Source organism: Astatotilapia calliptera, chromosome 9, assembly GCF_900246225.1.
Source record: "Astatotilapia calliptera chromosome 9, fAstCal1.2, whole genome shotgun sequence".
Taxonomy (NCBI): domain Eukaryota; kingdom Metazoa; phylum Chordata; class Actinopteri; order Cichliformes; family Cichlidae; genus Astatotilapia; species Astatotilapia calliptera.
In genome coordinates, this window is record NC_039310.1 from 6,040,491 (window position 1) to 6,050,297 (window position 9,807).

A 9,807-nucleotide genomic window follows, 5' to 3' on the forward strand; every position below is an offset into this window, starting at 1 on the left:
TCGCCATTTTGGATTGAAGGTGACATTTGGCTCTGATTTTACCGTTTCCATGCCTTGACTTTAACGAACTCCTCCTTGGGTTTGGATCTATATACTTCAAATTGGACAGTGTCAACTACACCCTTGTGCCATGTTTAAATTGCGGAGCTTTTGAGTTTTCACAATACTATGAGGCCGTGGCGCCATGCGGAATTTCGATGACTCGCCATCAAAATCTTATTGCCTCTCATTTTGTCATACATTTTCTGACCTTGACCAAAGTGAACACATATGATAAGGCTCCACCCCTGAACATATTTCAACTGCCATATTTGACACAAGGACAGCGCCACCTAGTGGGAACAGGAAATGTCATGTTTTACACTTTGGGGTACAGTATAGTGATGGGTGACATCTGCAGCCTCAAATTTCTCCAGGAAAGCCTTAAGGAGTTGGTCTTGGGTTACAGTGAAACTGTGACTTTTCGCAAAGGGTGTGACCCCAGCAGCATGCGCAACTTTGATGTCACGCCATGAAGAAACAAATTAGTATAACTCAATGAAATCCAGTCTGATCAGTACCAGACTTTACAGGCATGATGTCAGACCCGCCCTGAACAGATGATGTGCCCATTGTCGGAAATACGGACAGCGCCCACTAGTGGCAACAGGAAATGTCATGGCTTTAATTTTGTTGTATGAGCTGTAATACACTTCTAGCCAATCATTTTACGTTTCCGAGGATAGTAGGCGGGTCCAGGTACGTACGTTTTTTTAGAGCAGAGCTACAGATTAAAAATGCCCAAGGCGAAGCGGTCAAAAGCCTGGCTGTACTTCACAGCAAAATATGCAAACTCAGCAGCCTGCAACAAGTGCTTTAAGCTGATACTGTGATACTGTCAAAGGAGGTAACACCTCTAATCCGATGAAACACCTGGCGACGCATAGCGGTTTTTTTTAAAAGCCCAGAAATGCGCCGTATTTGTAGCTTGCTGCGAGACCTCACACTGAGCACATCTACTGGGTGGGTTGCCTGTTATCGGACCCGGAGTTAGCAACATCCCCCAAAAACACGAAGAGGAGAGTCCTGGCCCCTAGCCCTGTCAGTGTAGCAGAAATGATGACGGATGATGATGGCAGCAGCAGCCGTTCTTCTCTGCGTGAGTAGCTTAATGTTGTTCGTGTGTAATTTACGTTGAGTAGGCTAACCATGTTATTACATTAATGCATGTAAGGTGAACTAGCAAACATCATTATAGCTACATGCGGCTGTCTTCTTTTTTGATGGCAGATACTCCCTTCACCCTGGCCAAAAAGGCTAAAATGACCAAAGAAAAAGTGGAAAACAGTTAAACATGAGAGGTTTTGGACAAAGTTTGTGTTTTTTCCATTATTTAAGCACTGCTTCCAGCCAAGAGTGATACCATATATGCCCCATAGCTGCAGAAAAGGCTAACATTGTTATCTTTTTTACAAAAAACCAGCTGAACATGAGAGGCTTTTGGACCAATTTTGTGTTCTCCATTCTTTAAGCACCGGTTTGAGCACCGTTTGAGCACCGGCACCGTTTCAAAAGTACCGGTTTGGCACCGGTATCGGATAAAACCTAAACGATACCCATCCCTAGTGGGGACAGAGAGAACGACGTGAGGAGGAAGAGCAAGGTTTTTGTATGTGTCTGCGCAGCCAATCCAAAGGGGGAAATGTCCACTGGGACACTGAGAGCAAGGGTCCTGGACAGTACCCCATTGTGGCTACGAGTGGTGGGGATAGAAGGTACAAGCCTTTTAATGTGGGGATGTCACTGGGTGGGTTACTGGCTTCAATAACTGAGGGAGGGGCAGCGTGGCTGAGACAACTGGATAAAGTGACTTCAGGCACCCAACTGGCTCTGGGAAACTTCAGGGCCATAGCTGGAAGATGCATCACTATAACAGCGTTAGAAGAGGTGCAGGTGATAGCAAGGGTGATGGATCTTCCTGAGGCCACACCTTACTGCCGTGTGCAGGAGAGCGTAGGGAATGCTGTTAGACAGATGCACCCAAACCTAAATGCTGCTGCAATTACTAAATTGGAGTGGAAATCTGATCAGAACTCCAGAGACTATATAGAGCAGAGCAAGGAGAAGTGGCTGCAGCAAACTGGCCACAACCCAACTACAAGGGGTCTCCATCAAGAGTGGTTCAGGAAAGCAGTGGATGCAGTGACATGCCCCACAGAAGGGCCAGTGAGGCGGGGGAAAGGCAGATCCCTTGCTCCCAATGACAGTGAATGGACTGACTCTGCCTTTCCTGGTTGATACTGGAGCCACATATTTCCCCATTTGTGAGGCCCCAGGAGAGACACGATTATCTGGGGACGAAGTCAGTGTGGTCGGCTTCTCTGGGGTTCCAGTGACACTGCCTGTCACAACACCTTTAAAGACAGTCAAGATGGACCCGGCTAAGGTGAAAGCAGTACTGGAATGATCCGTACCAGCAAGCTGCTTCAGCTTTTCCTGGGATTTGCTAATTTTTACAGTTGGTTCATAAGGAACTACAGCCAGGTTGCTGCCCCACTCACCTGCCTCACCTCACCTAAGGTACTGTTCACCCAGTCCTCAGAGGCCCACTCGGTATTCACTTCTTTGAAACACAGCTTCACCACAACACATATTCTAATTCACCCTGACACCACCAAACAGTTCAGGGTAGAAGTTCACGCTTCAGATGTCGGAGTGGGGGCAGTGCTGTAACAAAGATCTGGGCCTCTGGGTAACCTCCAACCGTGCGCCTTCTTTTCCCATCACCTTTCCCCCGCAAAGCAGATTTATGATGTGGGAGATAGTGAGCTCCTTGCTGTCAAACTAGCGTTAGAGGCATAGTGGCACTGGCTAGAGGGAGCCGAACACCCGATTATAATATGGACTGATCACAAGAATCTGACCTATCTACACAATGCTAAAAGACTGAACCCGCAGCAAGCTCGCTGGTCATTGTTGTTCTCCTGTTTCATCTTCTCTCTTTCTTACCGTCCAGGTTCAAAGAACATTAAACCTGACGCCCTCTTTCGTCAGTACTCCTCGCACCCTGAATCTTCCGAGCCTGCTCCCATTTTGCCAGCCACATGCTGCGTGGGTGCCATCTCCACAGGATCCTGATCCAGGGACTGGTCCATCCAACCGGTGTTTTGTCCCCTCTGGCACCAGAGGACTGGCAATCCATCAGGCCCATTCTACGCGTTTTATCGTGTCATCCTGGTGTGTGTAGAACACTTACATTTCTCCAACAACATTGGTGGCCATCCATTAATAAAGATGTGAGGGACTATGTGGCAGCCTGTTCCATCTGTGCCCAAAACAAGTCATCCAGTAAGCCCCCCTCAGGGCTACTCCACCCACTGTGCACACCCCATCATCCTTGGTCGCACATTGCCTTAGATTTCATTACTGGCCTACCTGTTTTGTCAGAGAAGAGTGTTATACTTACCATTGTCGACAGATTTTCCAAATCAGCACATTTTATTGTCACGGGTTGCCAGGGCAAACCGTGTGTGAATGATTTAGGACCCAGGACGCGGCAGCTCTGGTGAAAGTGAGTTTAATAAACAAATGTAGATACAAACAGAAATGGCGAGGGTGAACGTGAAACAGGAAAATCTAAACTGGGCAAAACTAACAAAACTAACCAGAAACAAAGATGCAGGGAGTCACAGGGAAATACACGGGATGACGGACAGAGAGACGCAGATGAACCAGCAATTACTATGACAGAAGACACGACTTAAATACACTCAGAGAAACACAGGGAGATTACACACAGGTGGGGGACACAGCTAGGAGTGATTAACGTGACGAGACAAGGGAGGCAAACTGAAAACACTCACATAAGAAGCAGACCTTCACAATAAAACAGGAACTTACATATGCAAGGACACTGACTAAGAAACGTGGACTTGACACAGGAATACAGGGGCAGAAAAGGATAAACACTAAACTGAGGAAGAATAGAACCAAAATCACAATAATAGAAAACACAAAATGCTGGGTCAAAAGACCCAGGATCATGACATTTATACCTTTGGACAAATTACCCACTGCCACTGCTACTGCTCAGCTGCTGGTTGATCATGTTTTTCGGCTCCACGGCCTTCCACTAGAAATAGTATCGGATCGGGGGCCCCAATTTACATACCTTCGGTCCAACAACATATACAGTGCTGCCAGCGTGTATGGAACAGAGCACAGTGAGCTCTCCTCAAGACAAAGGCGACCTATCAGAGCAATGCCGACCGTCATGTCCTCCAGGTATATTCAGCTATGAGTCACCTCCCGAAAGCTGGCTCCGCGTTTCATTGGGCCCTATGGAATTGACTCTGTCATCAGTCCAGTGCCGGCCCCACTCAAGCTTCCAGCATCCTGTCTCGGATTAAACTGGTTGTAGACATCCCCCTGTGTCCTCTACCCAAACCCCCTCCACCCGCCCGGCTCACCGCTCACCTTTGAGTCTGCATTTGAGTCTTTTCCCTGGGTAAAACCATCAGGTTTATGACAGTCTGCGTCTATTCCCATGCGTTGTTGCGTCGTCCCTCATAATAGGGTAGAGGGTAATATCCAGGGTAGAGTACCTGGATAGAGGCTGCTGACATCATCTAGGGCAGAGGATAGTGGCTACATACATGATACAGGGCAGAGGATAGTGGCTACTTAAATTATCCAGGACAGAGGCCCTTGATAGTGGCTGCTGACATAACAGCGTTTTGAGGGCCCCAAAAAGCGCTATATAAAATGCAATCCATGATGATTATTAGTATTATTATTATAACCAAGAAAGAGCATAGCGGCAGCATACATCGTCCAGGGCATATAATAGCTCCTGCATACATCATCCAATGCCATAGAATTGGGGCTGCTGACATCAGTAGGGAAGAGGCCCTAGATCGAGGCTGCTTACATCATCAAGGGAAGAGGATAGCGGCTACTGACATCATCTAGTGCCGAGGAGAGTGGCTCCATACATGGGCAGAGGCCCTTAACAGCGGTTGTTGATGTCATCCAGGCCAGAAGATAGCATCTACTGACACCATCCAGGGCAGAGGCCCTGCATAGTGGCTACTGAGACAATCCAGTGCAGGGACAATTGGTGCATCTGATGCTAGGACAATGACTGTCAGAATAAATGCCTTTGAGGCAATCCTCGAAAGGAATTCCCTTTTCCGCCACTTCAGTGGGTTCCAGCACGCATTGGAGGAGCTGCACAAAGCCCGGGAGACCCTATGAGCTTGGGAGCTGGCAGATTTTTTCTGCTCCAGGGGCTCTACGTCAAAGAAGCGAGGCTCATCTCCCCCAGAAATGAGCCCCACCGCGGTGGTATCATCTGCAAACTTGATGACTGAGTTGTCTGGGTGGGTACTAACACAGTCATGTGTGTACAGAGTGTACAGTAGTAGAGGTTGAGGGCTGAGAAAAGATGAGGCCCCACTCTAACTCTTTGTTGGGGAATAGTGACCTTAAATCAGCATGGTTGAAGTCCCCAGCTATAATGTGCACTGCGTTTGGATGGGAGTTCTGCTGATTGCTTATTGTCTTGAGCAGCTCCTCCGTGGCTGAGTTAGCATTGGATGCACATACACGGCCGTTACCATGACAACAGTAAACTCGCGAGGTATGTAGATGGGTCTGCACTTCACAGTCAAATATTCCAAATCCGGGGAACAATGGCTGTCTACAGTCTTTGTGTTTTTGCACCAGCTGTCATTGGTGTAGATGCATAACCCCCTCCTTTGTTCTTCCCGGAGTGGCCGTTCCTGTCGTGACGGTGGACCTAGCTCAAAAGCCGAGTCCGGAATTGATGGCTGCAGCCAAGTCTCTGTGAGTAATATTATGCTGCTGTCCCGTACACACTTGTTGACTGCAATCTGTGATCTCAGTTCGTCGATTTTGTTGGTTATGGACCTGACGTTGGAGAGGAAAATACTCGGAAGCGGTAGCTTATATGCTTTTTATTTTACTCGATGTATAATAATAAAAAACACACACATCCACAGAGATACACGTAGAAAAAGTAAAAAACAAAACACTGAACGTGAGGAGCAGTGAGCCCCTTACTCACTTAGGACTGATAATGCAAACTCTGTTTTTTGTTACTCCTAAACTGGTGTCTCAAGGGACTGAGACCTTTCCCAGGGTTTCTCCAGAGGCTGAGTCACCTTCCTCAGCTGACTACACCACTGCCATTTGTTCACTCTCCTGCTCTGTTTTTATTTCAGCCTTTAGCTCAACTTCTAGTTCAGTTACCTGTTGGGCCAGGGGTCCCTGCTCCCTTTAATCCTGCATCCCTTCTCGCTGGCGGTCCTGATGAACTGCTTCAGCCGTCCCTTCCCGCTGGTGGTTCTGATGAACTGCTTCAGCCGTTCCTCCCCGCTGGTGGTCCTGATGAACCACTTCAGCGGTCCCTTGTTCCTGCTGGAGGGTCCGAGGGGCCCATCCAGCCGTCTGCCTCTGCTGGGGGGTCCAAGGGCCGTTCAGATGCCTGCCTCTGCGGGGGTCAGAGGGGCCCGACCAGCTGTCTGCTTCTGTTGGGGGGTCAGAGGGGCCCGACCAGCTGTCTGCTTCTGTTGGGGGGTCAGAGGGGCCCGTCCAGCCATATGCCTCTACTGGGGGGTCCGAGGGGCTCGTCCAGCCATGTTCAGTTCTTGCTGGGGAGTCCAAGGAGTCACTCCAGCACCTGGTGTCCACTGATGGCTCTGGTGACCCCACGCTGCCGTCTGGTTCCGAAGCCACCTCGCTGCCATCTGGTCCTGCATCCACCACGCTCCCTTCTGGTCTTGCAGTCGGACCTGTTTTGCCTGCATCGCTGCCTCCGCTGCCTTCCGTGCAGCCGGCCACCAGTACTGTTTTGCCTGCATCGCAACACTGGCTCCGTGGTCGGCCTCTGGATCTGTTTTTCCCATGCTGCCTTCCACACGGCCAGCCTCCGGACCAGCTCAGTCGCCGCTGCTGTCTTCGCAGTCGGCCTTCTGAACTGCCTTGTCGACACCTTTGCCTTCCGTGTGGCTGGCCCCCAGATCTGCTTCATCTCTGTTGCTGGCCTCCGGGTCGGCCCCCTGAACTTTGTAGCCTGTTGCTCTGGTGCTGTGGCCCTCCAGGTCGACCCCCGGAACTCCTGAACTGTGGACTGTTTGGCCAGTGGCCATCTGGTCAGCCCCTGAGCCGGTTATGGCCTGTTTTCTGGGCCTCAGGCCGTTCGTACTTTGTCTGGTACTGTTTTGGGGGCTCCGGGGTTTCTAGTGGACTTTCTAGTGTTTTGGACTCTGACAACAATGCTGTTCAACTGATGCTCATGAGGGTATAGTACCACAGTTTGTTCCAACACTGCTTTTATGCACATAGTGGGGGTTGTAAGTAATCCAGGAAAGGTGGAATTAGTAGCATGAGCTTTCAAGGCTTAATCACCCTCTATTGCTGCAGAATAGCTTTAAATTGTTAACCTGTTTTGTGTCCTCTGAAAAAGGCCTGTCACAGTGGGCTGAAGGCCGGTATCAAAACTGAACCCAAGTGCAGCAACCAAGAGAAGAGGCAGCAAAAGTTTTAACAATGTTTATTTGGCTAGATGCAAAACACAGAGGAGTCATTAAGCATAACAATTTGGCAACAACTTGGCGAGGGGATGTGGCGACCTTAGGGTGAAAAATGTAGACTAGGGAGGTGAACTACAGCTTAGCAGGTAATTTCTGGTGGTAGCACTGAGGAGGGGTTAGCATGGTCTTTGCAAATGGTCTTTACAAACAGCCCTGAACTGATGGCTTACTTGCAGGAAGAGTTAAGAGAAATTTGAGTGGAGTTGGCGAAAGTCTGGGTGAGCAGAATGAGGGGAGATGGCTGACCTGAGTTCCAGAGGATCCAAAGACAAAGGTAGCAGGAAGGCAGGCAGGTGAGGCACTGAGAGCCTTCCAGGCAGTGAAACATGAGTGATGATAAGTATAACCAGGAGACCGAGAAGTGAGCGGAAGCCTGAGGTATGAGCCGTAATGAGACCAGGAACTGCAGCATAAGAAAGCAAGGCAAGTACAACACAATAACATGAATCATGAAAGGCCAGCTACCAAACTTAGGTAGCTGTCAAACTGGCTATTTAGATGCTGGTGGTTTAACTCCTTTCAGGTGAACATCATTAGGGAGGAGAGAGGAGGAGTTTGTAGAGGGGCTCAGGTGGTTATTCCTAGATGTTTTGCTGGAGAGCATGACAAACCTCTGTACATGAAAAAGAATGAATATATTCAAAGCTTTGAAAAATGGTGAAGGCTCGTCTAGGTTTTTTTTTTCCATCGGGTCCTCTTCACATTGCCTTGCAACCGCTACAGTGGTGTTGGATACAATCTGGTAAACATGGTAAAATACTACAGTGATTGTACAAAATACACTTGCCTACAGCTTTTAATTAAGTGTGTAAACAAGGGTGCTGAAAATGTAACAGTAAATAATTATCAATCAATGCACTCTGGGAGTGCCTTTGTCGCTGTCTAACCATCTCAATCTACCTTCATCTGGAGACAGAATTCCTACTATTATTCTTCAAAGAATAATCAGAATATTGGACACCAATTGTGTATCAAAGCAAATACTTATAAAATGCTGATTTCAAGACTACAAAACTTTAATTTATTCTTTATAAAGAAAAATAATATTAGAACTCAAGTTTTCTTAGATCCTGACCCTCGGAGTATCCGAAAGCTGATTCTGTTCACATGTTCAAAGTATGCATTAAACAAATTTTTTATGGCAATTTTTGGTTTTCAACCTGGAGTGAGAGCTTAGGTATTTATGCAGATACAATCATTGATGTGTGTGTGTGTGTGTGTGTGTGTGTGTGTGTGTGTGTGTGTGTGTGTGTGTGTGTGTGTGTGTGTGTGTGGTATTGCTTATAATATTCTGTAACACTTTGTTTCTTGTGCAGCATGTGGCTCAACTTCATTGTTTTAAATAAATAATTTTGGATTCGACTGGATTAGAAAACTACACATTCTATTTCATAAACAACAGGACATTTAGCAGTAACAGTTTGAGACAGAAGTCTGGCTGGTTTTTACAAGCATAACCACTTGCTCACAGAGAATAATTATTATGTTTAATCATTACTTACCTCCCTATATGACATCTGAGCCAGGCCAGTCTACCTCCCCCTCTACTTACATGATTATACCACATTATTATTCTAGCTGTACCCTTTGTGTGTCCTGCCATGCTAAAGTTAAACATCCTCACCTATAATTAACCCTGCTGCTTATTGTTCTGCATTATTACAGAGAGCCTTTCTAGACTTGCCCCTGGTTATAGCCAACACAAGAATGGCTATCATGATAAACACCTGTCCAGGTGAGTTGAAAACCAGTGCACTGTATCTGAGGTTTAAAGACCAACTGAAATGTTCATCACTGTCTCCATGAACTTTATTTGTAAGCTTAGAATACAATCTGAAACATCAGAATCCACTGTTATTGATGAGTATAGTAAATAATTTGTTAAGGACATTTTGTGCATATATGTCAGTTGGGCCATGTTTTTTAAATTATCTTTCATAAAAGCAAGTTCTTAATAGTTACTAGAGTCAAAAAGTTTAATTAACAAAAAAGATCAAAACACTGCCTTCAGTGATCTGCTAGGAGCAAGTCCTGGTGATCTGCGTGGTGAGGGAGAGTAACAATTAGAGGCAGTCTTAATCTGTCGGATTATGTGGGACTATGGATGGGGAATTGTGAGAAGACTGTATTTCTTGGTAATTGACAGGATGCATGGGCACACTGGGAGACTAACAGGAAAACTGAAGTTATTATCACAGGAAAACACATAAAT